Source organism: Apteryx mantelli, chromosome 11, assembly GCF_036417845.1.
Source record: "Apteryx mantelli isolate bAptMan1 chromosome 11, bAptMan1.hap1, whole genome shotgun sequence".
Taxonomy (NCBI): Eukaryota; Metazoa; Chordata; class Aves; order Apterygiformes; family Apterygidae; genus Apteryx; species Apteryx mantelli.
Window position 1 is genome coordinate 28,790,171 of NC_089988.1, and position 24,522 is coordinate 28,814,692.

The following is a 24,522-nucleotide window of genomic DNA, read 5'->3' on the forward strand; positions in this document are numbered from 1 at the left end:
TCAGTGCCTGCTAGGCCAGTGCTAGGTGCGTGGGTGCTCTTTTCAGTTGTGAGGTCAGTGGTGGCTCAGTGCCTGCTAGGCCAGTGCTAGGTGTGTGGGTGCTGTTTGTGGTTGTGAGGTCAGTGGTGGCTCAGTGCCTGCTAGGCCAGTGCTAGGTGCGTGGGTGCTGTTTGTGGTTGTGAGGTCAGTGGTGGCTCAGTGCCTGCTAGGCCAGTGCTAGGTGCGTGTCTGCTGTTTTCAGTTGTGAGGTCAGTGGTGGCTCAGTGCCTGCTAGGCCAGTGCTAGGTGCGTGGCTGCTGTTGGTGGCTGTGAGGTCAGTGGTGGCTCAATGCCTGCTAGGCCAGTGCTAGGTGTGTAGCTGCTGTTTTCAATTGTGAGGTCAGTGGTGGCTCAGTGCCTGCTAGGCCAGTGCTAGGTGCGTGGCTGCTGTTTGTGGTTGTGAGGTCAGTGGTGGCTCAGTGCCTGCTAGGCCAGTGCTAGGTGCGTGGGTGCTGTTGGTGGTTGTGAGATCAGTGGTGGCTCAGTGCCTGCTAGGCCAGTGCTAGGTGTGTAGCTGCTGTTTTCAATTGTGAGGTCAGTGGTGGCTCAGTGCCTGCTAGGCCAGTGCTAGGTGCGTGGCTGCTGTTGGTGGTTGTGAGGTCAGTGGTGGCTCAGTGCCTGCTAGGCCAGTGCTAGGTGCGTGGGTGCTGTTGGTGGTTGTGAGGTCAGTGGTGGCTCAGTGCCTGCTAGGCCAGTGCTAGGTGCGTGGGTGCTGTTTGTGGTTGTGAGGTCAGTGGTGGCTCAGTGCCTGCTAGGCCAGTGCTAGGTGTGTGGCTGCTGTTGGTGGCTGTGAGGTCAGTGGTGGCTCAGTGCCTGCTAGGCCAGTGCTAGGTGCGTGGGTGCTGTTGGTGGTTGTGAGGTCAGTGGTGGCTCAGTGCCTGCTAGGCCAGTGCTAGGTGCGTGGCTGCTGTTTTCAGTTGTGAGGTCAGTGGTGGCTCAGAGCCTGCTAGGCCAGTGCTAGGTGCGTGGCTGCTTTTTTCAGTTGTGAGGTCAGTGCTGGCTCAGTGCCTGCTAGGCCAGTGCTAGGTGCGTGGGTGCTGTTTGTGGTTGTGAGGTCAGTGGTGGCTCAGTGCCTGCTAGGCCAGTGCTAGGTGTGTGGCTGATGTTGGTGGCTGTGAGGTCAGTGGTGGCTCAGTGCCTGCTAGGCCAGTGCTAGGTGCGTGGGTGCTGTTTGTGGTTGTGAGGTCAGTGGTGGCTCAGTGCCTGCTAGGCCAGTGCTAGGTGCGTGGGTGCTGTTTGTGGTTGTGAGGTCAGTGGTGGCTCAGTGCCTGCTAGGCCAGTGCTAGGTGCGTGGCTGCTGTTTGTGGTTGTGAGGTCAGTGGTGGCTCAGTGCCTGCTAGGCCAGTGCTAGGTGCGTGGCTGCTGTTGGTGGTTGTGAGGTCAGTGGTGGCTCAGTGCCTGCTAGGCCTGTGCTGGGTGCGTGGCTGCTATTTGTGGTTGTGAGGTTACTTGTGGCTCAGTGCTGCTAGGCCAGTGCTAGGTGCGTGGCTGCTGTTTGTGGTTGTGAGGTCAGTGGTGGCTCAGTGCCTGCTAGGCCAGCGCTAGGTGCGTGGGTGCTGTTTGTGGTTGTGAGGTCAGTGGTGGCTCAGTGCCTGCTAGGCCAGTGCTAGGTGCGTGGCTGCTGTTTGTGGTTGTGAGGTCAGTGGTGGCTCAGTGCCTGCTAGGCCAGCGCTAGGTGCGTGGCTGCTGTTTGTGGTTGTGAGGTCAGTGGTGGCTCAGTGCCTGCTAGGCCAGTGCTAGGTGCGTGGGTGCTGTTTGTGGCTGTGAGGTCAGTGGTGGCTCAGTGCCTGCTAGGCCAGTGCTAGGTGCGTGGGTGCTGTTTGTGGTTGTGAGGTCAGTGGTGGCTCAGTGCCTGCTAGGCCAGTGCTAGGTGCGTGGGTGCTGTTTGTGGTTGTGAGGTCAGTGGTGGCTCAGTGCCTGCTAGGCCAGTGCTAGGTGCGTGGCTGCTGTTTGTGGTTGTGAGGTCAGTGGTGGCTCAGAGCCTGCTAGGCCAGTGCTAGGTGCGAGGGTGCTGTTTTCAGTTGTGAGGTCAGTGGTGGCTCAGTGCCTGCTAGGCCAGTGCTAGGTGCGTGGGTGCTCTTTTCAGTTGTGAGGTCAGTGGTGGCTCAGTGCCTGCTAGGCCAGTGTTAGGTGCGTGGGTGCTGTTTTCAGTTGTGAGGTCAGTGGTGGCTCAGTGCCTGCTAGGCCAGTGCTAGGTGCGTGGCTGCTGTTTGTGGTTGTGAGGTCAGTGGTGGCTCAGTGCCTGCTAGGCCAGTGCTAGGTGCGTGGCTGCTGTTGGTTGCTGTGAGGTCAGTGGTGGCTCAGTGCCTGCTAGGCCAGTGCTAGGTGCGTGGGTGCTGTTTGTGGTTGTGAGGTCAGTGGTGGCTCAGTGCCTGCTAGGCCAGTGCTAGTTGCGTGGCTGCTGTTGGTGGTTGTGAGGTCAGTGGTGGCTCAGTGCCTGCTAGGCCAGTGCTAGGTGCGTGGGTGCTGTTTGTGGTTGTGAGGTCAGTGGTGGCTCAGTGCCTGCTAGGCCAGTGCTAGGTGCGTGGCTGCTGTTTGTGGTTGTGAGGTCAGTGGTGGCTCAGTGCCTGCTAGGCCAGTGCTAGGTGCGTGGCTGCTGTTTGTGGTTGTGAGGTCAGTGGTGGCTCAGTGCCTGCTAGGCCAGTGCTAGGTGCGTGGCTGCTGTTTGTGGCTGTGAGGTCAGTGGTGGCTCAGTGCCTGCTAGGCCAGTGCTAGGTGCGTGGGTGCTGTTTGTGGTTGTGAGGTCAGTGGTGGCTCAGTGCCTGCTAGGCCAGTGCTAGGTGCGTGGGTGCTGTTTGTGGTTGTGAGGTCAGTGGTGGCTCAGTGCCTGCTAGGCCAGTGGTAGGTGCGTGGGTGCTGTTTGTGGTTGTGAGGTCAGTGGTGGCTCAGTGCCTGCTAGGCCAGTGCTAGGTGCGTGGGTGCTGTTTGTGGTTGTGAGGTCAGTGGTGGCTCAGTGCCTGCTAGGCCAGTGGTAGGTGCGTGGGTGCTGTTTGTGGTTGTGAGGTCAGTGGTGGCTCAGTGCCTGCTAGGCCAGTGCTAGGTGCGTGGGTGCTCTTTTCAGTTGTGAGGTCAGTGGTGGCTCAGTGCCTGCTAGGCCAGTGCTAGGTGCGTGGGTGCTGTTTGTGGTTGTGAGGTCAGTGGTGGCTCAGTGCCTGCTAGGCCAGTGCTAGGTGCGTGGCTGCTGTTGGTGGTTGTGAGGTCAGTGGTGGCTCAGTGCCTGCTAGGCCAGTGCTAGGTGCGTGGCTGCTGTTTGTGGTTGTGAGATCAGTGGTGGCTCAGTGCCTGCTAGGCCAGTGCTAGGTGCGTGGGTGCTGTTGGTGGTTGTGATGTCAGTGGTGGCTCAGTGCCTGCTAGGCCAGTGCTAGGTGCGTGGGTGCTGTTTGTGGTTGTGAGGTCAGTGGTGGCTCAGTGCCTGCTAGGCCAGTGCTAGGTGCGTGGCTGCTGTTTGTGGTTGTGAGGTCAGTGGTGGCTCAGTGCCTGCTAGGCCAGTGCTAGGTGCGTGGGTGCTGTTGGTGGTTGTGAGGTCAGTGGTGGCTCAGTGCCTGCTAGGCCAGTGCTAGGTGCGTGGGTGCTGTTTGTGGTTGTGAGGTCAGTGGTGGCTCAGTGCCTGCTAGGCCAGTGCTAGGTGCGTGGCTGCTGTTTGTGGTTGTGAGGTCCGTGGTGGCTCAGTGCCTGCTAGGCCAGTGCTAGGTGCGTGGGTGCTGTTGGTGGTTGTGAGGTCAGTGGTGGCTCAGTGCCTGCTAGGCCAGTGCTAGGTGCGTGGGTGCTGTTTGTGGTTGTGAGGTCAGTGGTGGCTCAGTGCCTGCTAGGCCAGTGCTAGGTGCGTTGCTGCTGTTTTCAATTGTGAGGTCAGTGGTGTCTCAGTGCCTGCTAGGCCAGTGCTAGGTGCGTGGGTGCTGTTTGTGGTTGTGAGGTCAGTGGTGGCTCAGTGCCTTCTAGGCCAGTACTAGGTGCGTGGCTGCTGTTGGTGGTTGTGAGGTCAGTGGTGGCTCAGTGCCTGCTAGGCCAGTGCTGGGTGCGTGGGTGCTGTTTGTGGTTGTGAGGTCACTTGTGGCTCAGTGCCTGCTAGGCCAGTGCTAGGTGCGTGGCTGCTGTTGGTGGCTGTGAGGTCACTTGTGGCTCAGTGCCTGCTAGGCCAGGGCTAGGTGCGTGGCTGCTGTTTGTGGTTGTGAGGTCAGTGGTGGCTCAGTGCCTGCTAGGCCAGTGCTAGGTGCGTGGGTGCTGTTTGTGGTTGTGAGGTCAGTGGTGGCTCAGTGCCTGCTAGGCCAGTGCTAGGTGCGTGGCTGCTGTTTGTGGTTGTGAGGTCAGTGGTGGCTCAGTGCCTGCTAGGCCAGTGCTAGGTGCGTGGGTGCTGTTTGTGGTTGTGAGGTCAGTGGTGGCTCAGTGCCTGCTAGGCCAGTGCTAGGTGCGTGGGTGCTGTTTGTGGTTGTGAGGTCAGTGGTGGCTCAGTGCCTGCTAGGCCAGTGCTAGGCGCGTGGGTGCTGTTTGTGGTTGTGAGGTCAGTGGTGGCTCAGTGCCTGCTAGGCCAGTGCTAGGTGCGTGGGTGCTGTTTGTGGTTGTGAGGTCAGTGGTGGCTCAGTGCCTGCTAGGCCAGTGCTAGGTGCGTGGCTGCTGTTGGTGGTTGTGATGTCAGTGGTGGCTCAGTGCCTGCTAGGCCAGTGCTAGGTGCGTGGCTGCTGTTGGTGGTTGTGAGGTCAGTGGTGGCTCAGTGCCTGCTAGGCCAGTGCTAGGTGCGTGGCTGCTGTTTGTGGTTGTGAGGTCAGTGGTGGCTCAGTGCCTGCTAGGCCAGTGCTAGGTGCGTGGGTGCTGTTTGTGGTTGTGAGGTCAGTGGTGGCTCAGTGCCTGCTAGGCCAGTGCTAGGTGCGTGGGTGCTCTTTTCAGTTGTGAGGTCAGTGGTGGCTCAGTGCCTGCTAGGCCAGTGCTAGGTGCGTGGCTGCTGTTTGTGGTTGTGAGGTCAGTGGTGGCTCAGTGCCTGCTAGGCCAGTGCTAGGTGCGTGGCTGCTGTTGGTGGCTGTGAGGTCAGTGGTGGCTCAGTGCCTGCTAGGCCAGTGCTAGGTGCGTGGGTGCTGTTTGTGGTTGTGAGGTCAGTGGTGGCTCAGTGCCTGCTAGGCCAGTGCTAGGTGCGTGGGTGCTGTTTGTGGTTGTGAGGTCAGTGGTGGCTCAGTGCCTGCTAGGCCAGTGCTAGGTGCGTGGGTGCTGTTTGTGGTTGTGAGGTCAGTGGTGGCTCAGTGCCTGCTAGGCCAGTGCTAGGTGCGTGGGTGCTGTTTGTGGTTGTGAGGTCAGTGGTGGCTCAGTGCCTGCTAGGCCAGTGCTAGGTGCGTGGGTGCTGTTTGTGGTTGTGAGGTCAGTGGTGGCTCAGTGCCTGCTAGGCCAGTGCTAGGTGCGTGGCTGCTGTTGGTGGTTGTGAGGTCAGTGGTGGCTCAGTGCCTTCTAGGCCAGTGCTAGGTGCGTGGGTGCTGTTGGTGGTTGTGAGGTCAGTGGTGGCTCAGTGCCTGCTAGGCCAGTGCTAGGTGCGTGGGTGCTGTTGTGGTTGTGAGGTCAGTGGTGGCTCAGTGCCTGCTAGGCCAGTGCTAGGTGCGTGGGTGCTGTTTGTGGTTGTGAGATCAGTGGTGGCTCAGTGCCTGCTAGGCCAGTGCTAGGTGCGTGGGTGCTGTTGGTGGTTGTGAGGTCACTTGTTGCTCAGTGTCTGATAGGCCAGTGCTAGGTGCGTGGGTGCTGTTTGTGGTTGTGAGGTCAGTGGTGGCTCAGTGCCTGCTAGGCCAGTGCTAGGTGCGTGGCTGCTGTTTGTGGTTGTGAGGTCAGTGGTGGCTCAGTGCCTGCTAGGCCAGTGCTAGGTGCGTGGCTGCTGTTGGTGGCTGTGAGGTCAGTGGTGGCTCAGTGCCTGCTAGGCCAGTGCTAGGTGCGTGGGTGCTGTTTGTGGTTGTGAGGTCAGTGGTGGCTCAGTGCCTGCTAGGCCAGTGCTAGGTGTGTGGGTGCTGTTTGTGGTTGTGAGGTCAGTGGTGGCTCAGAGCCTGCTAGGCCAGTGCTAGGTGCGAGGCTGCTGTTTTCAGTTGTGAGGTCAGTGGTGGCTCAGTGCCTGCTAGGCCAGTGCTAGGTGCGTGGGTGCTGTTTTCAGTTGTGAGGTCAGTGGTGGCTCAGTGCCTGCTAGGCCAGTGCTAGGTGCGTGGGTGCTGTTTGTGGTTGTGAGGTCACTTGTGGCTCAGTGCCTGCTAGGCCAGTGCTAGGTGCGTGGCTGCTGTTTGTGGTTGTGAGGTCAGTGGTGGCTCAGTGCCTGCTAGGCCAGTGCTAGGTGCGTGGGTGCTGTTTGTGGTTGTGAGGTCAGTGGTGGCTCAGTGCCTGCTAGGCCAGTGCTAGGTGCGTGGGTGCTGTTTGTGGTTGTGAGGTCAGTGGTGGCTCAGTGCCTGCTAGGCCAGTGCTAGGTGCGTGGCTGCTGTTGGTGGTTGTGATGTCAGTGGTGGCTCAGTGCCTGCTAGGCCAGTGCTAGGTGCGTGGCTGCTGTTGGTGGTTGTGAGGTCAGTGGTGGCTCAGTGCCTGCTAGGCCAGTGCTAGGTGCGTGGCTGCTGTTTGTGGTTGTGAGGTCAGTGGTGGCTCAGTGCCTGCTAGGCCAGTGCTAGGTGCGTGGGTGCTGTTTGTGGTTGTGAGGTCAGTGGTGGCTCAGTGCCTGCTAGGCCAGTGCTAGGTGCGTGGGTGCTCTTTTCAGTTGTGAGGTCAGTGGTGGCTCAGTGCCTGCTAGGCCAGTGCTAGGTGCGTGGCTGCTGTTTGTGGTTGTGAGGTCAGTGGTGGCTCAGTGCCTGCTAGGCCAGTGCTAGGTGCGTGGCTGCTGTTGGTGGCTGTGAGGTCAGTGGTGGCTCAGTGCCTGCTAGGCCAGTGCTAGGTGCGTGGGTGCTGTTTGTGGTTGTGAGGTCAGTGGTGGCTCAGTGCCTGCTAGGCCAGTGCTAGGTGCGTGGGTGCTGTTTGTGGTTGTGAGGTCAGTGGTGGCTCAGTGCCTGCTAGGCCAGTGCTAGGTGCGTGGCTGCTGCTTGTGGTTGTGAGGTCAGTGGTGGCTCAGTGCCTGCTAGGCCAGTGCTAGGTGCGTGGGTGCTGTTTGTGGTTGTGAGGTCAGTGGTGGCTCAGTGCCTGCTAGGCCAGTGCTAGGTGCGTGGGTGCTGTTTGTGGTTGTGAGGTCAGTGGTGGCTCAGTGCCTGCTAGGCCAGTGCTAGGTGCGTGGCTGCTGTTGGTGGTTGTGAGGTCAGTGGTGGCTCAGTGCCTGCTAGGCCAGTGCTAGGTGCGTGGGTGCTGTTGGTGGTTGTGAGGTCACTTGTTGCTCAGTGTCTGATAGGCCAGTGCTAGGTGCGTGGGTGCTGTTTGTGGTTGTGAGGTCAGTGGTGGCTCAGTGCCTGCTAGGCCAGTGCTAGGTGCGTGGGTGCTGTTTGTGGTTGTGAGGTCAGTGGTGGCTCAGTGCCTGCTAGGCCAGTGCTAGGTGCGTGGCTGCTGTTGGTGGCTGTGAGGTCAGTGGTGGCTCAGTGCCTGCTAGGCCAGTGCTAGGTGCGTGGGTGCTGTTTGTGGTTGTGAGGTCAGTGGTGGCTCAGTGCCTGCTAGGCCAGTGCTAGGTGTGTGGGTGCTGTTTGTGGTTGTGAGGTCAGTGGTGGCTCAGAGCCTGCTAGGCCAGTGCTAGGTGCGAGGCTGCTGTTTTCAGTTGTGAGGTCAGTGGTGGCTCAGTGCCTGCTAGGCCAGTGCTAGGTGCGTGGGTGCTGTTTTCAGTTGTGAGGTCAGTGGTGGCTCAGTGCCTGCTAGGCCAGTGCTAGGTGCGTGGGTGCTGTTTGTGGTTGTGAGGTCACTTGTGGCTCAGTGCCTGCTAGGCCAGTGCTAGGTGCGTGGCTGCTGTTGGTGGCTGTGAGGTCACTTGTGGCTCAGTGCCTGCTAGGCCAGGGCTAGGTGCGTGGCTGCTGTTTGTGGTTGTGAGGTCAGTGGTGGCTCAGTGCCTGCTAGGCCAGTGCTAGGTGCGTGGGTGCTGTTTGTGGTTGTGAGGTCAGTGGTGGCTCAGTGCCTGCTAGGCCAGTGCTAGGTGCGTGGCTGTTGTTTGTGGCTGTGAGGTCAGTGGTGGCTCAGTGCCTGCTAGGCCAGCGCTAGGTGCGTGGGTGCTGTTTGTGGTTGTGAGGTCAGTGGTGGCTCAGTGCCTGCTAGGCCAGTGCTAGGTGCGTGGGTGCTGTTTGTGGTTGTGAGGTCAGTGGTGGCTCAGTGCCTGCTAGGCCAGTGCTAGGTGCGTGGGTGCTGTTTTTGGTTGTGAGGTCACTTTTGCCTCAGTGCCTGCTAGGCCAGTGCTAGGTGCGTGGGTGCTGTTTGTGGTTGTGAGGTCAGTGGTGGCTCAGTGCCTGCTAGGCCAGTGCTAGGTGCGTGGGTGCTGTTTGTGGTTGTGAGGTCAGTGGTGGCTCAGTGCCTGCTAGGCCAGTGCTAGGTGCGTGGGTGCTGTTTGTGGTTGTGAGGTCAGTGGTGGCTCAGTGCCTGCTAGGCCAGTGCTAGGTGCGTGGGTGCTCTTTTCAGTTGTGAGGTCAGTGGTGGCTCAGTGCCTGCTAGGCCAGTGCTAGGTGCGTGGGTGCTGTTTGTGGTTGTGAGGTCAGTGGTGGCTCAGTGCCTGCTAGGCCAGTGCTAGGTGCGTGGCTGCTGTTTGTGGTTGTGAGGTCAGTGGTGGCTCAGTGCCTGCTAGGCCAGTGCTAGGTGCGTGGCTGCTGTTTGTGGTTGTGAGGTCAGTGGTGGCTCAGTGCCTGCTAGGCCAGTGCTAGGTGCGAGGGTGCTGTTTTCAGTTGTGAGGTCAGTGGTGGCTCAGTGCCTGCTAGGCCAGTGCTAGGTGCGTGGGTGCTCTTTTCAGTTGTGAGGTCAGTGGTGGCTCAGTGCCTGCTAGGCCAGTGCTAGGTGCGTGGGTGCTGTTGGTGGTTGTGAGGTCAGTGGTGGCTCAGTGCCTGCTAGGCCAGTGCTAGGTGCGTGGCTGCTGTTTGTGGTTGTGAGATCAGTGGTGGCTCAGTGCCTGCTAGGCCAGTGCTAGGTGCGTGGGTGCTGTTGGTGGTTGTGATGTCAGTGGTGGCTCAGTGCCTGCTAGGCCAGTGCTAGGTGCGTGGGTGCTGTTTGTGGTTGTGAGGTCAGTGGTGGCTCAGTGCCTGCTAGGCCAGTGCTAGGTGCGTGGCTGCTGTTTGTGGTTGTGAGGTCAGTGGTGGCTCAGTGCCTGCTAGGCCAGTGCTAGGTGCGTGGGTGCTGTTGGTGGTTGTGAGGTCAGTGGTGGCTCAGTGCCTGCTAGGCCAGTGCTAGGTGCGTGGGTGCTGTTTGTGGTTGTGAGGTCAGTGGTGGCTCAGTGCCTGCTAGGCCAGTGCTAGGTGCGTGGGTGCTGTTTGTGGTTGTGAGGTCCGTGGTGGCTCAGTGCCTGCTAGGCCAGTGCTAGGTGCGTGGGTGCTGTTGGTGGTTGTGAGGTCAGTGGTGGCTCAGTGCCTGCTAGGCCAGTGCTAGGTGCGTGGGTGCTGTTTGTGGTTGTGAGGTCAGTGGTGGCTCAGTGCCTGCTAGGCCAGTGCTAGGTGCGTGGCTGCTGTTTTCAATTGTGAGGTCAGTGGTGTCTCAGTGCCTGCTAGGCCAGTGCTAGGTGCGTGGGTGCTGTTTGTGGTTGTGAGGTCAGTGGTGGCTCAGTGCCTTCTAGGCCAGTACTAGGTGCGTGGCTGCTGTTGGTGGTTGTGAGGTCAGTGGTGGCTCAGTGCCTGCTAGGCCAGTGCTGGGTGCGTGGCTGCTGTTTGTGGTTGTGAGGTCACTTGTGGCTCAGTGCCTGCTAGGCCAGTGCTAGGTGTGTGGCTGCTGTTGGTGGCTGTGAGGTCACTTGTGGCTCAGTGCCTGCTAGGCCAGGGCTAGGTGCGTGGCTGCTGTTTGTGGTTGTGAGGTCAGTGGTGGCTCAGTGCCTGCTAGGCCAGTGCTAGGTGCGTGGGTGCTGTTTGTGGTTGTGAGGTCAGTGGTGGCTCAGTGCCTGCTAGGCCAGTGCTAGGTGCGTGGCTGCTGTTTGTGGCTGTGAGGTCAGTGGTGGCTCAGTGCCTGCTAGGCCAGTGCTAGGTGCGTGGGTGCTGTTTGTGGTTGTGAGGTCAGTGGTGGCTCAGTGCCTGCTAGGCCAGCGCTAGGTGCGTGGGTGCTGTTTGTGGTTGTGAGGTCAGTGGTGGCTCAGTGCCTGCTAGGCCAGTGCTAGGCGCGTGGCTGCTGTTTGTGGTTGTGAGGTCAGTGGTGGCTCAGTGCCTGCTAGGCCAGTGCTAGGTGCGTGGGTGCTGTTGGTGGTTGTGAGGTCTCTTGTGGCTCAGTGCCTGCTAGGCCAGTGCTAGGTGCGTGGGTGCTGTTTGTGGTTGTGAGGTCAGTGGTGGCTCAGTGCCTGCTAGGCCAGTGCTAGGTGCGTGGGTGCTGTTTGTGGTTGTGAGGTCAGTGGTGGCTCAGTGCCTGCTAGGCCAGTGCTAGGTGCGTGGCTGCTGTTGGTGGTTGTGATGTCAGTGGTGGCTCAGTGCCTGCTAGGCCAGTGCTAGGTGCGTGGCTGCTGTTGGTGGTTGTGAGGTCAGTGGTGGCTCAGTGCCTGCTAGGCCAGTGCTAGGTGCGTGGCTGCTGTTTGTGGTTGTGAGGTCAGTGGTGGCTCAGTGCCTGCTAGGCCAGTGCTAGGTGCGTGGGTGCTGTTTGTGGTTGTGAGGTCAGTGGTGGCTCAGTGCCTGCTAGGCCAGTGCTAGGTGCGTGGGTGCTCTTTTCAGTTGTGAGGTCAGTGGTGGCTCAGTGCCTGCTAGGCCAGTGCTAGGTGCGTGGCTGCTGTTTGTGGTTGTGAGGTCAGTGGTGGCTCAGTGCCTGCTAGGCCAGTGCTAGGTGCGTGGCTGCTGTTTGTGGTTGTGAGGTCAGTGGTGGCTCAGTGCCTGCTAGGCCAGTGCTAGGTGCGTGGCTGCTGTTGGTGGCTGTGAGGTCAGTGGTGGCTCAGTGCCTGCTAGGCCAGTGCTAGGTGCGTGGGTGCTGTTTGTGGTTGTGAGGTCAGTGGTGGCTCAGTGCCTGCTAGGCCAGTGCTAGGTGCGTGGGTGCTGTTTGTGGTTGTGAGGTCAGTGGTGGCTCAGTGCCTGCTAGGCCAGTGCTAGGTGCGTGGCTGCTGCTTGTGGTTGTGAGGTCAGTGGTGGCTCAGTGCCTGCTAGGCCAGTGCTAGGTGCGTGGGTGCTGTTTGTGGTTGTGAGGTCAGTGGTGGCTCAGTGCCTGCTAGGCCAGTGCTAGGTGCGTGGGTGCTGTTTGTGGTTGTGAGGTCAGTGGTGGCTCAGTGCCTGCTAGGCCAGTGCTAGGTGCGTGGCTGCTGTTGGTGGTTGTGAGGTCAGTGGTGGCTCAGTGCCTTCTAGGCCAGTGCTAGGTGCGTGGGTGCTGTTGGTGGTTGTGAGGTCAGTGGTGGCTCAGTGCCTGCTAGGCCAGTGCTAGGTGCGTGGGTGCTGTTGTGGTTGTGAGGTCAGTGGTGGCTCAGTGCCTGCTAGGCCAGTGCTAGGTGCATGGGTGCTGTTTGTGGTTGTGAGATCAGTGGTGGCTCAGTGCCTGCTAGGCCAGTGCTAGGTGCGTGGGTGCTGTTTGTGGTTGTGAGGTCACTTGTTGCTCAGTGTCTGATAGGCCAGTGCTAGGTGCGTGGGTGCTGTTTGTGGTTGTGAGGTCAGTGGTGGCTCAGTGCCTGCTAGGCCAGTGCTAGGTGCGTGGCTGCTGTTTGTGGTTGTGAGGTCAGTGGTGGCTCAGTGCCTGCTAGGCCAGTGCTAGGTGCGTGGCTGCTGTTGGTGGCTGTGAGGTCAGTGGTGGCTCAGTGCCTGCTAGGCCAGTGCTAGGTGCGTGGGTGCTGTTTGTGGTTGTGAGGTCAGTGGTGGCTCAGTGCCTGCTAGGCCAGTGCTAGGTGTGTGGGTGCTGTTTGTGGTTGTGAGGTCAGTGGTGGCTCAGAGCCTGCTAGGCCAGTGCTAGGTGCGAGGCTGCTGTTTTCAGTTGTGAGGTCAGTGGTGGCTCAGTGCCTGCTAGGCCAGTGCTAGGTGCGTGGGTGCTGTTTTCAGTTGTGAGGTCAGTGGTGGCTCAGTGCCTGCTAGGCCAGTGCTAGGTGCGTGGGTGCTGTTTGTGGTTGTGAGGTCACTTGTGGCTCAGTGCCTGCTAGGCCAGTGCTAGTTGCGTGGCTGCTGTTGGTGGCTGTGAGGTCACTTGTGGCTCAGTGCCTGCTAGGCCAGGGCTAGGTGCGTGGCTGCTGTTTGTGGTTGTGAGGTCAGTGGTGGCTCAGTGCCTGCTAGGCCAGTGCTAGGTGCGTGGGTGCTGTTTGTGGTTGTGAGGTCAGTGGTGGCTCAGTGCCTGCTAGGCCAGTGCTAGGTGCGTGGCTGCTGTTTGTGGCTGTGAGGTCAGTGGTGGCTCAGTGCCTGCTAGGCCAGTGCTAGGTGCGTGGGTGCTGTTTGTGGTTGTGAGGTCAGTGGTGGCTCAGTGCCTGCTAGGCCAGCGCTAGGTGCGTGGGTGCTGTTTGTGGTTGTGAGGTCAGTGGTGGCTCAGTGCCTGCTATGCCAGTGCTAGGCGCGTGGGTGCTGTTTGTGGTTGTGAGGTCAGTGGTGGCTCAGTGCCTGCTAGGCCAGTGCTAGGTGCGTGGGTGCTGTTTGTGGTTGTGAGGTCAGTGGTGGCTCAGTGCCTGCTAGGCCAGTGCTAGGTGCGTGGCTGCTGTTGGTGGTTGTGATGTCAGTGGTGGCTCAGTGCCTGCTAGGCCAGTGCTAGGTGCGTGGCTGCTGTTGGTGGTTGTGAGGTCAGTGGTGGCTCAGTGCCTGCTAGGCCAGTGCTAGGTGCGTGGCTGCTGTTTGTGGTTGTGAGGTCAGTGGTGGCTCAGTGCCTGCTAGGCCAGTGCTAGGTGCGTGGGTGCTGTTGGTGGTTGTGAGGTCAGTGGTGGCTCAGTGCCTGCTAGGCCAGTGCTAGGTGCGTGGGTGCTGTTGTGGTTGTGAGGTCAGTGGTGGCTCAGTGCCTGCTAGGCCAGTGCTAGGTGCGTGGGTGCTGTTTGTGGTTGTGAGATCAGTGGTGGCTCAGTGCCTGCTAGGCCAGTGCTAGGTGCGTGGGTGCTGTTGGTGGTTGTGAGGTCACTTGTTGCTCAGTGTCTGATAGGCCAGTGCTAGGTGCGTGGGTGCTGTTTGTGGTTGTGAGGTCAGTGGTGGCTCAGTGCCTGCTAGGCCAGTGCTAGGTGCGTGGCTGCTGTTTGTGGTTGTGAGGTCAGTGGTGGCTCAGTGCCTGCTAGGCCAGTGCTAGGTGCGTGGCTGCTGTTGGTGGCTGTGAGGTCAGTGGTGGCTCAGTGCCTGCTAGGCCAGTGCTAGGTGCGTGGGTGCTGTTTGTGGTTGTGAGGTCAGTGGTGGCTCAGTGCCTGCTAGGCCAGTGCTAGGTGTGTGGGTGCTGTTTGTGGTTGTGAGGTCAGTGGTGGCTCAGAGCCTGCTAGGCCAGTGCTAGGTGCGAGGCTGCTGTTTTCAGTTGTGAGGTCAGTGGTGGCTCAGTGCCTGCTAGGCCAGTGCTAGGTGCGTGGGTGCTGTTTTCAGTTGTGAGGTCAGTGGTGGCTCAGTGCCTGCTAGGCCAGTGCTAGGTGCGTGGGTGCTGTTTTCAGTTGTGAGGTCAGTGGTGGCTCAGTGCCTGCTAGGCCAGTGCTAGGTGCGTGGGTGCTGTTTGTGGTTGTGAGGTCAGTGGTGGCTCAGTGCCTGCTAGGCCAGTGCTAGGTGCGTGGCTGCTGTTGGTGGCTGTGAGGTCAGTGGTGGCTCAGTGCCTGCTAGGCCAGTGCTAGGTGCGTGGCTGCTGTTGGTGGCTGTGAGGTCAGTGGTGGCTCAGTGCCTGCTAGGCCAGTGCTAGGTGCGTGGGTGCTGTTTGTGGTTGTGAGGTCAGTGGTGGCTCAGTGCCTGCTAGGCCAGTGCTAGGTGCGTGGGTGCTCTTTGTGGTTGTGAGGTCAGTGGTGGCTCAGTGCCTGCTAGGCCAGTGCTAGGTGCGTGGCTGCTGTTTGTGGTTGTGAGGTCAGTGGTGGCTCAGTGCCTGCTAGGCCAGTGCTAGGTGCGTGGGTGCTGTTTGTGGTTGTGAGGTCAGTGGTGGCTCAGTGCCTGCTAGGCCAGTGCTAGGTGCGTGGCTGCTGTTGGTGGTTGTGAGGTCAGTGGTGGCTCAGTGCCTGCTAGGCCAGTGCTAGGTGCGTGGGTGCTGTTTGTGGTTGTGAGGTCAGTGGTGGCTCAGTGCCTGCTAGGCCAGTGCTAGGTGCGTGGCTGTTGTTTGTGGTTGTGAGGTCACTTGTGGCTCAGTGCCTGCTAGGCCAGTGCTAGGTGCGTGGGTGCTGTTGGTGGCTGTGAGGTCAGTGGTGGCTCAGTGCCTGCTAGGCCAGCGCTAGGTGCGTGGCTGCTGTTTGTGGTTGTGAGGTCAGTGGTGGCTCAGTGCCTGCTAGGCCAGTGCTAGGTGCGTGGGTGCTGTTTTCAGTTGTGAGGTCAGTGGTGGCTCAGTGCCTGCTAGGCCAGGGCTAGGTGCGTGGCTGCTGTTTGTGGTTGTGTGGTCAGTGGTGGCTCAGTGCCTGCTAGGCCAGTGCTAGGTGCGTGGGTGCTGTTGGTGGTTGTGAGGTCACTTGTTGCTCAGTGCCTGCTAGGCCAGTGCTAGGTGCGTGGGTGCTGTTTGTGGTTGTGAGGTCAGTGGTGGCTCAGTGCCTGCTAGGCCAGTGCTAGGTGCGTGGCTGCTGTTTGTGGTTGTGAGGTCAGTGGTGGCTCAGAGCCTGCTAGGCCAGTGCTAGGTGCGTGGCTGCTGTTTGTGGTTGTGAGGTCAGTGGTGGCTCAGTGCCTGCTAGGCCAGTGCTAGGTGCGTGGGTGCTGTTTGTGGTTGTGAGGTCAGTGGTGGCTCAGTGCCTGCTAGGCCAGTGCTAGGTGCGTGGCTGCTGTTTGTGGTTGTGAGGTCAGTGGTGGCTCAGTGCCTGCTAGGCCAGTGCTAGGTGCGTGGCTGCTGTTGGTGGCTGTGAGGTCAGTGGTGGCTCAGTGCCTGCTAGGCCAGTGCTAGGTGCGTGGCTGCTGTTTGTGGCTGTGAGGTCAGTGGTGGCTCAGTGCCTGCTAGGCCAGTGCTAGGTGCGTGGGTGCTGTTTGTGGTTGTGAGGTCAGTGGTGGCTCAGTGCCTGCTAGGCCAGTGCTAGGTGCGTGGGTGCTGTTTGTGGTTGTGAGGTCAGTGGTGGCTCAGTGCCTGCTAGGCCAGTGCTAGGTGCGTGGGTGCTGTTTGTGGTTGTGAGGTCAGTGGTGGCTCAGTGCCTGCTAGGCCAGTGCTAGGTGCGTGGGTGCTGTTTGTGGTTGTGAGGTCACTTTTGCCTCAGTGCCTGCTAGGCCAGTGCTAGGTGCGTGGGTGCTGTTTGTGGTTGTGAGGTCAGTGGTGGCTCAGTGCCTGCTAGGCCAGTGCTAGGTGCGTGGGTGCTGTTGGTGGTTGTGAGGTCAGTGGTGGCTCAGTGCCTGCTAGGCCAGTGCTAGGTGCGAGGGTGCTGTTTTCAGTTGTGAGGTCAGTGGTGGCTCAGTGCCTGCTAGGCCAGTGCTAGGTGCGTGGGTGCTCTTTTCAGTTGTGAGGTCAGTGGTGGCTCAGTGCCTGCTAGGCCAGTGCTAGGTGCGTGGGTGCTGTTTGTGGTTGTGAGGTCAGTGGTGGCTCAGTGCCTGCTAGGCCAGTGCTAGGTGCGTGGCTGCTGTTGGTGGTTGTGAGGTCAGTGGTGGCTCAGTGCCTGCTAGGCCAGTGCTAGGTGCGTGGGTGCTGTTTGTGGTTGTGAGGTCAGTGGTGGCTCAGTGCCTGCTAGGCCAGTGCTAGGTGCGAGGGTGCTGTTTTCAGTTGTGAGGTCAGTGGTGGCTCAGTGCCTGCTAGGCCAGTGCTAGGTGCGTGGGTGCTCTTTTCAGTTGTGAGGTCAGTGGTGGCTCAGTGCCTGCTAGGCCAGTGCTAGGTGCGTGGGTGCTGTTTGTGGTTGTGAGGTCAGTGGTGGCTCAGTGCCTGCTAGGCCAGTGCTAGGTGCGTGGCTGCTGTTGGTGGTTGTGAGGTCAGTGGTGGCTCAGTGCCTGCTAGGCCAGTGCTAGGTGCGTGGCTGCTCTTTGTGGTTGTGAGGTCAGTGGTGGCTCAGTGCCTGCTAGGCCAGTGCTAGGTGCGAGGGTGCTGTTTTCAGTTGTGAGGTCAGTGGTGGCTCAGTGCCTGCTAGGCCAGTGCTAGGTGCGTGGGTGCTGTTTGTGGTTGTGAGGTCAGTGGTGGCTCAGTGCCTGCTAGGCCAGTGCTAGGTGCGTGGGTGCTGTTGGTGGTTGTGAGGTCAGTGGTGGCTCAGTGCCTGCTAGGCCAGTGCTAGGTGCGTGGCTGCTGTTTGTGGTTGTGAGATCAGTGGTGGCTCAGTGCCTGCTAGGCCAGTGCTAGGTGCGTGGGTGCTGTTGGTGGTTGTGATGTCAGTGGTGGCTCAGTGCCTGCTAGGCCAGTGCTAGGTGCGTGGGTGCTGTTTGTGGTTGTGAGGTCAGTGGTGGCTCAGTGCCTGCTAGGCCAGTGCTAGGTGCGTGGCTGCTGTTTGTGGTTGTGAGGTCAGTGGTGGCTCAGTGCCTGCTAGGCCAGTGCTAGGTGCGTGGCTGCTGTTTGTGGTTGTGAGGTCAGTGGTGGCTCAGTGCCTGCTAGGCCAGTGCTAGGTGCGTGGGTGCTGTTTGTGGTTGTGAGGTCAGTGGTGGCTCAGTGCCTGCTAGGCCAGTGCTAGGTGCGTGGGTGCTGTTTGTGGTTGTGAGGTCAGTGGTGGCTCAGTGCCTGCTAGGCCAGTGCTAGGTGCGTGGCTGCTGTTGGTGGCTGTGAGGTCAGTGGTGGCTCAGTGCCTGCTAGGCCAGTGCTAGGTGCGTGGGTGCTGTTTGTGGTTGTGAGGTCAGTGGTGGCTCAGTGCCTGCTAGGCCAGTGCTAGGTGCGTGGGTGCTGTTTGTGGTTGTGAGGTCAGTGGTGGCTCAGTGCCTGCTAGGCCAGTGCTAGGTGCGTGGCTGCTGTTTGTGGCTGTGAGGTCAGTGGTGGCTCAGTGCCTGCTAGGCCAGTGCTAGGTGCGTGGGTGCTGTTTTCAATTGTGAGGTCAGTGGTGGCTCAGTGCCTGCTAGGCCAGTGCTAGGTGCGTGGGTGCTGTTTGTGGTTGTGAGGTCAGTGGTGGCTCAATGCCTGCTAGGCCAGTGCTAGGTGTGTGGGTGCTGTTTGTGGTTGTGAGGTCATTGGTGGCTCAGAGCCTGCTAGGCCAGTGCTAGGTGCGAGGGTGCTGTTTTCAGTTGTGAGGTCAGTGGTGGCTCAGTGCCTGCTAGGCCAGTGCTAGGTGCGTGGCTGCTGTTTGTGGCTGTGAGGTCAGTGGTGGCTCAGTGCCTGCTAGGCCAGTGCTAGGTGCGTGGGTGCTGTTTTCAGTTGTGAGGTCAGTGGTGGCTCAGTGCCTGCTAGGCCAGTGCTAGGTGCGTGGGTGCTGTTTGTGGTTGTGAGGTCAGTGGTGGCTCAGTGCCTGCTAGGCCAGTGCTAGGTGCGTGGCTGCTGTTGGTGGCTGTGAGGTCAGTGGTGGCTCAGTGCCTGCTAGGCCAGTGCTAGGTGCGTGGGTGCTGTTTTCAGTTGTGAGGTCAGTGGTGGCTCAGTGCCTGCTAGGCCAGTGCTAGGTGCGTGGCTGCTGTTTGTGGTTGTGAGGTCAGTGGTGGCTCAGTGCCTGCTAGGCCAGTGCTAGTTGCGTGGGTGCTGTTTGTGGTTGTGAGGTCAGTGGTGGCTCAGTGCCTGCTAGGCCAGTGCTAGTTGCGTGGCTGCTGTTGGTGGTTGTGAGGTCAGTGGTGGCTCAGTGCCTGCTAGGCCAGTGCTAGGTGCGTGGCTGCTGTTTGTGGTTGTGAGGTCAGTGGTGGCTCAGTGCCTGCTAGGCCAGTGCTAGGTGCGTGGCTGCTGTTTGTGGTTGTGAGGTCAGTGGTGGCTCAGTGCCTGCTAGGCCAGTGCTAGGTGCGTGGGTGCTGTTTGTGGTTGTGAGGTCAGTGGTGGCTCAGTGCCTGCTAGGCCAGCGCTAGGTGCGTGGGTGCTGTTTGTGGTTGTGAGGTCAGTGGTGGCTCAGTGCCTGCTAGGCCAGTGCTAGGTGCGAGGGTGCTGTTTTCAGTTGTGAGGTCAGTGGTGGCTCAGTGCCTGCTAGGCCAGTGCTAGGTGCGTGGGTGCTGTTTTCAGTTGTGAGGTCAGTGGTGGCTCAGTGCCTGCTAGGCCAGTGCTAGGTGCGTGGGTGCTGTTTGTGGTTGTGAGGTCAGTGGTGGCTCAGTGCCTGCTAGGCCAGTGCTAGGTGCGTGGGTGCTGTTGGTGGTTGTGAGGTCAGTGGTGGCTCAATGCCTGCTAGGCCAGTGCTAGGTGTGTGGGTGCTGTTTGTGGTTGTGAGGTCATTGGTGGCTCAGAGCCTGCTAGGCCAGTGCTAGGTGCGAGGGTGCTGTTTTCAGTTGTGAGGTCAGTGGTGGCTCAGTGCCTGCTAGGCCAGTGCTAGGTGCGTGGCTGCTGTTTGTGGCTGTGAGGTCAGTGGTGGCTCAGTGCCTGCTAGGCCAGTGCTAGGTGCGTGGGTGCTGTTTTCAGTTGTGAGGTCAGTGGTGGCTCAGTGCCTGCTAGGCCAGTGCTAGGTGCGTGGGTGCTGTTTGTGGTTGTGAGGTCAGTGGTGGCTCAGTGCCTGCTAGGCCAGTGCTAGGTGCGTGGCTGCTGTTGGTGGCTGTGAGGTCAGTGGTGGCTCAGTGCCTGCTAGGCCAGTGCTAGGTGCGTGGGTGCTGTTTTCAGTTGTGAGGTCAGTGGTGGCTCAGTGCCTGCTAGGCCAGTGCTAGGTGCGTGGCTGCTGTTTGTGGTTGTGAGGTCAGTGGTGGCTCAGTGCCTGCTAGGCCAGTGCTAGTTGCGTGGGTGCTGTTTGTGGTTGTGAGGTCAGTGGTGGCTCAGTGCCTGCTAGGCCAGTGCTAGTTGCGTGGGTGCTGTTTGTGGTTGTGAGGTCAGTGGTGGCTCAGTGCCTGCTAGGCCAGTGCTAGGTGCGTGGCTGCTGTTTGTGGTTGTGAGGTCAGTGGTGGCTCAGTGCCTGCTAGGCCAGTGCTAGGTGCGTGGGTGCTGTTGGTGGTTGTGAGGTCAGTGGTGGCTCAGTGCCTGCTAGGCCAGTGCTAGGTGCGTGGCTGCTGTTTGTGGTTGTGAGGTCAGTGGTGGCTCAGTGCCTGCTAGGCCAGTGCTAGGTGCGTGGCTGTTGTTTGTGGTTGTGAGGTCACTTGTGGCTCAGTGCCTGCTAGGCCAGTGCTAGGTGCGTGGGTGCTGTTGGTGGCTGTGAGGTCAGTGGTGGCTCAGTGCCTGCTAGGCCAGTGCTAGGTGCGTGGGTGCTGTTTTCAGTTGTGAGGTCAGTGGTGGCTCAGTGCCTGCTAGGCCAGTGCTAGGTGCGTGGGTGCTGTTTGTGGTTGTGAGGTCAGTGGTGGCTCAGTGCCTGCTAGGCCAGTGCTAGGTGCGTGGCTGCTGTTGGTGGCTGTGAGGTCAGTGGTGGCTCAGTGCCTGCTAGGCCAGTGCTAGGTGCGTGGCTGCTGTTGGTGGCTGTGAGGTCAGTGGTGGCTCAGTGCCTGCTAGGCCAGTGCTAGTTGCGTGGGTGCTGTTTGTGGTTGTGAGGTCAGTGGTGGCTCAGTGCCTGCTAGGCCAGTGCTAGGTGCGTGGGTGCTGTTTTCAGTTGTGAGGTCAGTGGTGGCTCAGTGCCTGCTAGGCCAGTGCTAGGTGCGTGGGTGCTGTTTGTGGTTGTGAGGTCAGTGGTGGCTCAGTGCCTGCTAGGCCAGTGCTAGGTGCGTGGCTGCTGTTGGTGGCTGTGAGGTCAGTGGTGGCTCAGTGCCTGCTAGGCCAGTGCTAGGTGCGTGGCTGCTGTTGGTGGCTGTGAGGTCAGTGGTGGCTCAGTGCCTGCTAGGCCAGTGCTAGTTGCGTGGGTGCTGTTTGTGGTTGTGAGGTCAGTGGTGGCTCAGTGCCTGCTAGGCCAGTGCTAGTTGCGTGGGTGCTGTTTGTGGTTGTGAGGTCAGTGGTGGCTCAGTGCCTGCTAGGCCAGTGCTAGGTGCGTGGGTGCTGTTTGTGGTTGTGAGGTCAGTGGTGGCTCAGTGCCTGCTAGGCCAGTGCTAGGTGCGTGGCTGCTGTTTGTGGTTGTGAGGTCAGTGGTGGCTCAGTGCCTGCTAGGCCAGTGCTAGGTGCGTGGGTGCTGTTTTCAGTTGTGAGGTCAGTGGTGGCTCAGTGCCTGCTAGGCCAGTGCTAGGTGCGTGGGTGCTGTTTGTGGTTGTGAGGTCAGTGGTGGCTCAGTGCCTGCTAGGCCAGTGCTAGGCGCGTGGGTGCTGTTTGTGGTTGTGAGGTCAGTGGTGGCTCAGTGCCTGCTAGGCCAGTGCTAGGTGCGTGGCTGCTGTTGGTGGTTGTGAGGTCAGTGGTGGCTCAGTGCCTGCTAGGCCAGTGCTAGGTGCGTGGCTGCTGTTTGTGGTTGTGAGGTCAGTGGTGGCTCAGTGCCTGCTAGGCCAGTGCTAGGTGCGTGGGTGCTGTTGGTGGCTGTGAGGTCAGTGGTGGCTCAGTGCCTGCTAGGCCAGCGCTAGGTGCGTGGCTGCTGTTTGTGGTTGTGAGGTCAGTGGTGGCTCAGTGCCTGCTAGGCCAGTGCTAGGTGCGTGGGTGCTGTTTTCAGTTGTGAGGTCAGTGGTGGCTCAGTGCCTGCTAGGCCAGGGCTAGGTGCGTGGCTGCTGTTTGTGGTTGTGAGGTCAGTGGTGGCTCAGTGCCTGCTAGGCCAGTGCTAGGTGCGTGGGTGCTGTTTGTGGTTGTGAGGTCAGTGGTGGCTCAGTGCCTGCTAGGCCAGTGCTAGGTGCGTGGGTGCTGTTGGTGGTTGTGAGGTCAGTGGTGGCTCAGTGCCTGCTAGGCCAGTGCTAGGTGCGTGGCTGCTGTTGGTGGTTGTGAGGTCAGTGGTGGCTCAGTGCCTGCTAGGCCAGTGCTAGGTGCGTGGCTGCTGTTTGTGGTTGTGAGGTCAGTGGTGGCTCAGTGCCTGCTAGGCCAGTGCTAGGTGCGTGGCTGTTGTTTGTGGTTGTGAGGTCACTTGTGGCTCAGTGCCTGCTAGGCCAGTGCTAGGTGCGTGGGTGCTGTTGGTGGCTGTGAGGTCAGTGGTGGCTCAGTGCCTGCTAGGCCAGTGCTAGGTGCGTGGGTGCTGTTTTCAGTTGTGAGGTCAGTGGTGGCTCAGTGCCTGCTAGGCCAGTGCTAGGTGCGTGGGTGCTGTTTGTGGTTGTGAGGTCAGTGGTGGCTCAGTGCCTGCTAGGCCAGTGCTAGGTGCGTGGCTGCTGTTGGTGGCTGTGAGGTCAGTGGTGGCTCAGTGCCTGCTAGGCCAGTGCTAGGTGCGTGGCTGCTGTTTGTGGTTGTGAGGTCAGTGGTGGCTCAGTGCCTGCTAGGCCAGTGCTAGGTGCGTGGGTGCTGTTTTCAGTTGTGAGGTCAGTGGTGGCTCAGTGCCTGCTAGGCCAGGGCTAGGTGCGTGGCTGCTGTTTGTGGTTGTGAGGTCAGTGGTGGCTCAGTGCCTGCTAGGCCAGTGCTAGGTGCGTGGGTGCTGTTGGTGGTTGTGAGGTCACTTGTTGCTCAGTGCCTGCTAGGCCAGTGCTAGGTGCGTGGGTGCTGTTTGTGGTTGTGAGGTCAGTGGTGGCTCAGTGCCTGCTAGGCCAGTGCTAGGTGCGTGGCTGCTGTTTGTGGTTGTGAGGTCAGTGGTGGCTCAGAGCCTGCTAGGCCAGTGCTAGGTGCGTGGCTGCTGTTTGTGGTTGTGAGGTCAGTGGTGGCTCAGTGCCTGCTAGGCCAGTGCTAGGTGCGTGGCTGCTGTTTGTGGTTGTGAGGTCAGTGGTGGCTCAGTGCCTGCTAGGCCAGTGCTAGGTGCGTGGCTGCTGTTTGTGGTTGTGAGGTCAGTGGTGGCTCAGTGCCTGCTAGGCCAGTGCTAGGTGCGTGGCTGCTGTTTGTGGCTGTGAGGTCAGTGGTGGCTCAGTGCCTGCTAGGCCAGTGCTAGGTGCGTGGGTGCTGTTTGTGGTTGTGAGGTCAGTGGTGGCTCAGTGCCTGCTAGGCCAGTGCTAGGTGCGTGGGTGCTGTTTGTGGTTGTGAGGTCAGTGGTGGCTCAGTGCCTGCTAGGCCAGTGCTAGGTGCGTGGGTGCTGTTTGTGGTTGTGAGGTCAGTGGTGGCTCAGTGCCTGCTAGGCCAGTGCTAGGTGCGTGGGTGCTGTTTGTGGTTGTGAGGTCACTTTTGCCTCAGTGCCTGCTAGGCCAGTGCTAGGTGCGTGGGTGCTGTTTGTGGTTGTGAGGTCAGTGGTGGCTCAGTGCCTGCTAGGCCAGTGCTAGGTGCGTGGCTGCTGTTTGTGGCTGTGAGGTCAGTGGTGGCTCAGTGCCTGCTAGGCCAGTGCTAGGTGCGTGGGTGCTGTTTTCAATTGTGAGGTCAGTGGTGGCTCAGTGCCTGCTAGGCCAGTGCTAGGTGCGTGGCTGCTGTTTGTGGTTGTGAGGTCAGTGGTGGCTCAATGCCTGCTAGGCCAGTGCTAGGTGTGTGGGTGCTGTTTGTGGTTGTGAGGTCAGTGGTGGCTCAGAGCCTGCTAGGCCAGTGCTAGGTGCGAGGGTGCTGTTTTCAGTTGTGAGGTCAGTGGTGGCTCAGTGCCTGCTAGGCCAGTGCTAGGTGCGTGGCTGCTGTTTGTGGCTGTGAGGTCAGTGGTGGCTCAGTGCCTGCTAGGCCAGTGCTAGGTGCGTGGGTGCTGTTTTCAGTTGTGAGGTCAGTGGTGGCTCAGTGCCTGCTAGGCCAGTGCTAGGTGCGTGGGTGCTGTTTGTGGTTGTGAGGTCAGTGGTGGCTCAGTGCCTGCTAGGCCAGTGCTAGGTGCGTGGCTGCTGTTGGTGGCTGTGAGGTCAGTGGTGGCTCAGTGCCTGCTAGGCCAGTGCTAGGTGCGTGGCTGCTGTTGGTGGCTGTGAGGTCAGTGGTGGCTCAGTGCCTGCTAGGCCAGTGCTAGGTGCGTGGGTGCTGTTTGTGGTTGTGAGGTCAGTGGTGGCTCAGTGCCTGCTAGGCCAGTGCTAGGTGCGTGGCTGCTGTTTGTGGTTGTGAGGTCAGTGGTGGCTCAGTGCCTGCTAGGCCAGTGCTAGGTGCGTGGGTGCTGTTTGTGGTTGTGAGGTCCGTGGTGGCTCAGTGCCTGCTAGGCCAGTGCTAGGTGCGTGGGTGCTGTTCGTGGTTGTGAGGTCAGTGGTGGCTCAGTGCCTGCTAGGCCAGTGCTAGGTGCGTGGGTGCTGTTTTCAGTTGTGAGGTCAGTGGTGGCTCAGTGCCTGCTAGGCCAGTGCCAGGTGCGTGGGTGCTGTGTGTGGTTGTGAGGTCAGTGGTGGCTCAGTGCCTGCTAGGCCAGTGCTAGGTGCGTGGCTGCTGTTGGTGGCTGTGAGGTCAGTGGTGGCTCAGTGCCTGCTAGGCCAGTGCTAGGTGCGTGGCTGCTGTTGGTGGCTGTGAGGTCAGTGGTGGCTCAGTGCCTGCTAGGCCAGTGCTAGTTGCGTGGGTGCTGTTTGTGGTTGTGAGGTCAGTGGTGGCTCAGTGCCTGCTAGGCCAGTGCTAGTTGCGTGGGTGCTGTTTGTGGTTGTGAGGTCAGTGGTGGCTCAGTGCCTGCTAGGCCAGTGCTAGGTGCGTGGGTGCTGTTTGTGGTTGTGAGATCAGTGGTGGCTCAGTGCCTGCTAGGCCAGTGCTAGGTGCGTGGGTGCTGTTTGTGGTTGTGAGGTCAGTGGTGGCTCAGTGCCTGCTAGGCCAGTGCTAGGTGCGTGGCTGCTGTTTGTGGTTGTGAGGTCAGTGGTGGCTCAGTGCCTGCTAGGCCAGTGCTAGGTGCGTGGCTGTTGTTTGTGGTTGTGAGGTCAGTGGTGGCTCAGTGCCTGCTAGGCCAGTGCTAGGTGCGTGGGTGCTGTTGGTGGCTGTGAGGTCAGTGGTGGCTCAGTGCCTGCTAGGCCAGCGCTAGGTGCGTGGCTGCTGTTTGTGGTTGTGAGGTCAGTGGTGGCTCAGTGCCTGCTAGGCCAGTGCTAGGTGCGTGGGTGCTGTTTTCAGTTGTGAGGTCAGTGGTGGCTCAGTGCCTGCTAGGCCAGGGCTAGGTGCGTGGCTGCTGTTTGTGGTTGTGAGGTCAGTGGTGGCTCAGTGCCTGCTAGGCCAGTGCTAGGTGCGTGGCTGCTGTTTGTGGTTGTGAGGTCAGTGGTGGCTCAGTGCCTGCTAGGCCAGTGCTAGGTGCGTGGGTGCTGTTTGTGGTTGTGAGGTCACTTTTGCCTCAGTGCCTGCTAGGCCAGTGCTAGGTGCGTGGGTGCTGTTTGTGGTTGTGAGGTCAGTGGTGGCTCAGTGCCTGCTAGGCCAGTGCTAGGTGCGTGGCTGCTGTTTGTGGCTGTGAGGTCAGTGGTGGCTCAGTGCCTGCTAGGCCAGTGCTAGGTGCGTGGGTGCTGTTTTCAATTGTGAGGTCAGTGGTGGCTCAGTGCCTGCTAGGCCAGTGCTAGGTGCGTGGCTGCTGTTTGTGGTTGTGAGGTCAGTGGTGGCTCAATGCCTGCTAGGCCAGTG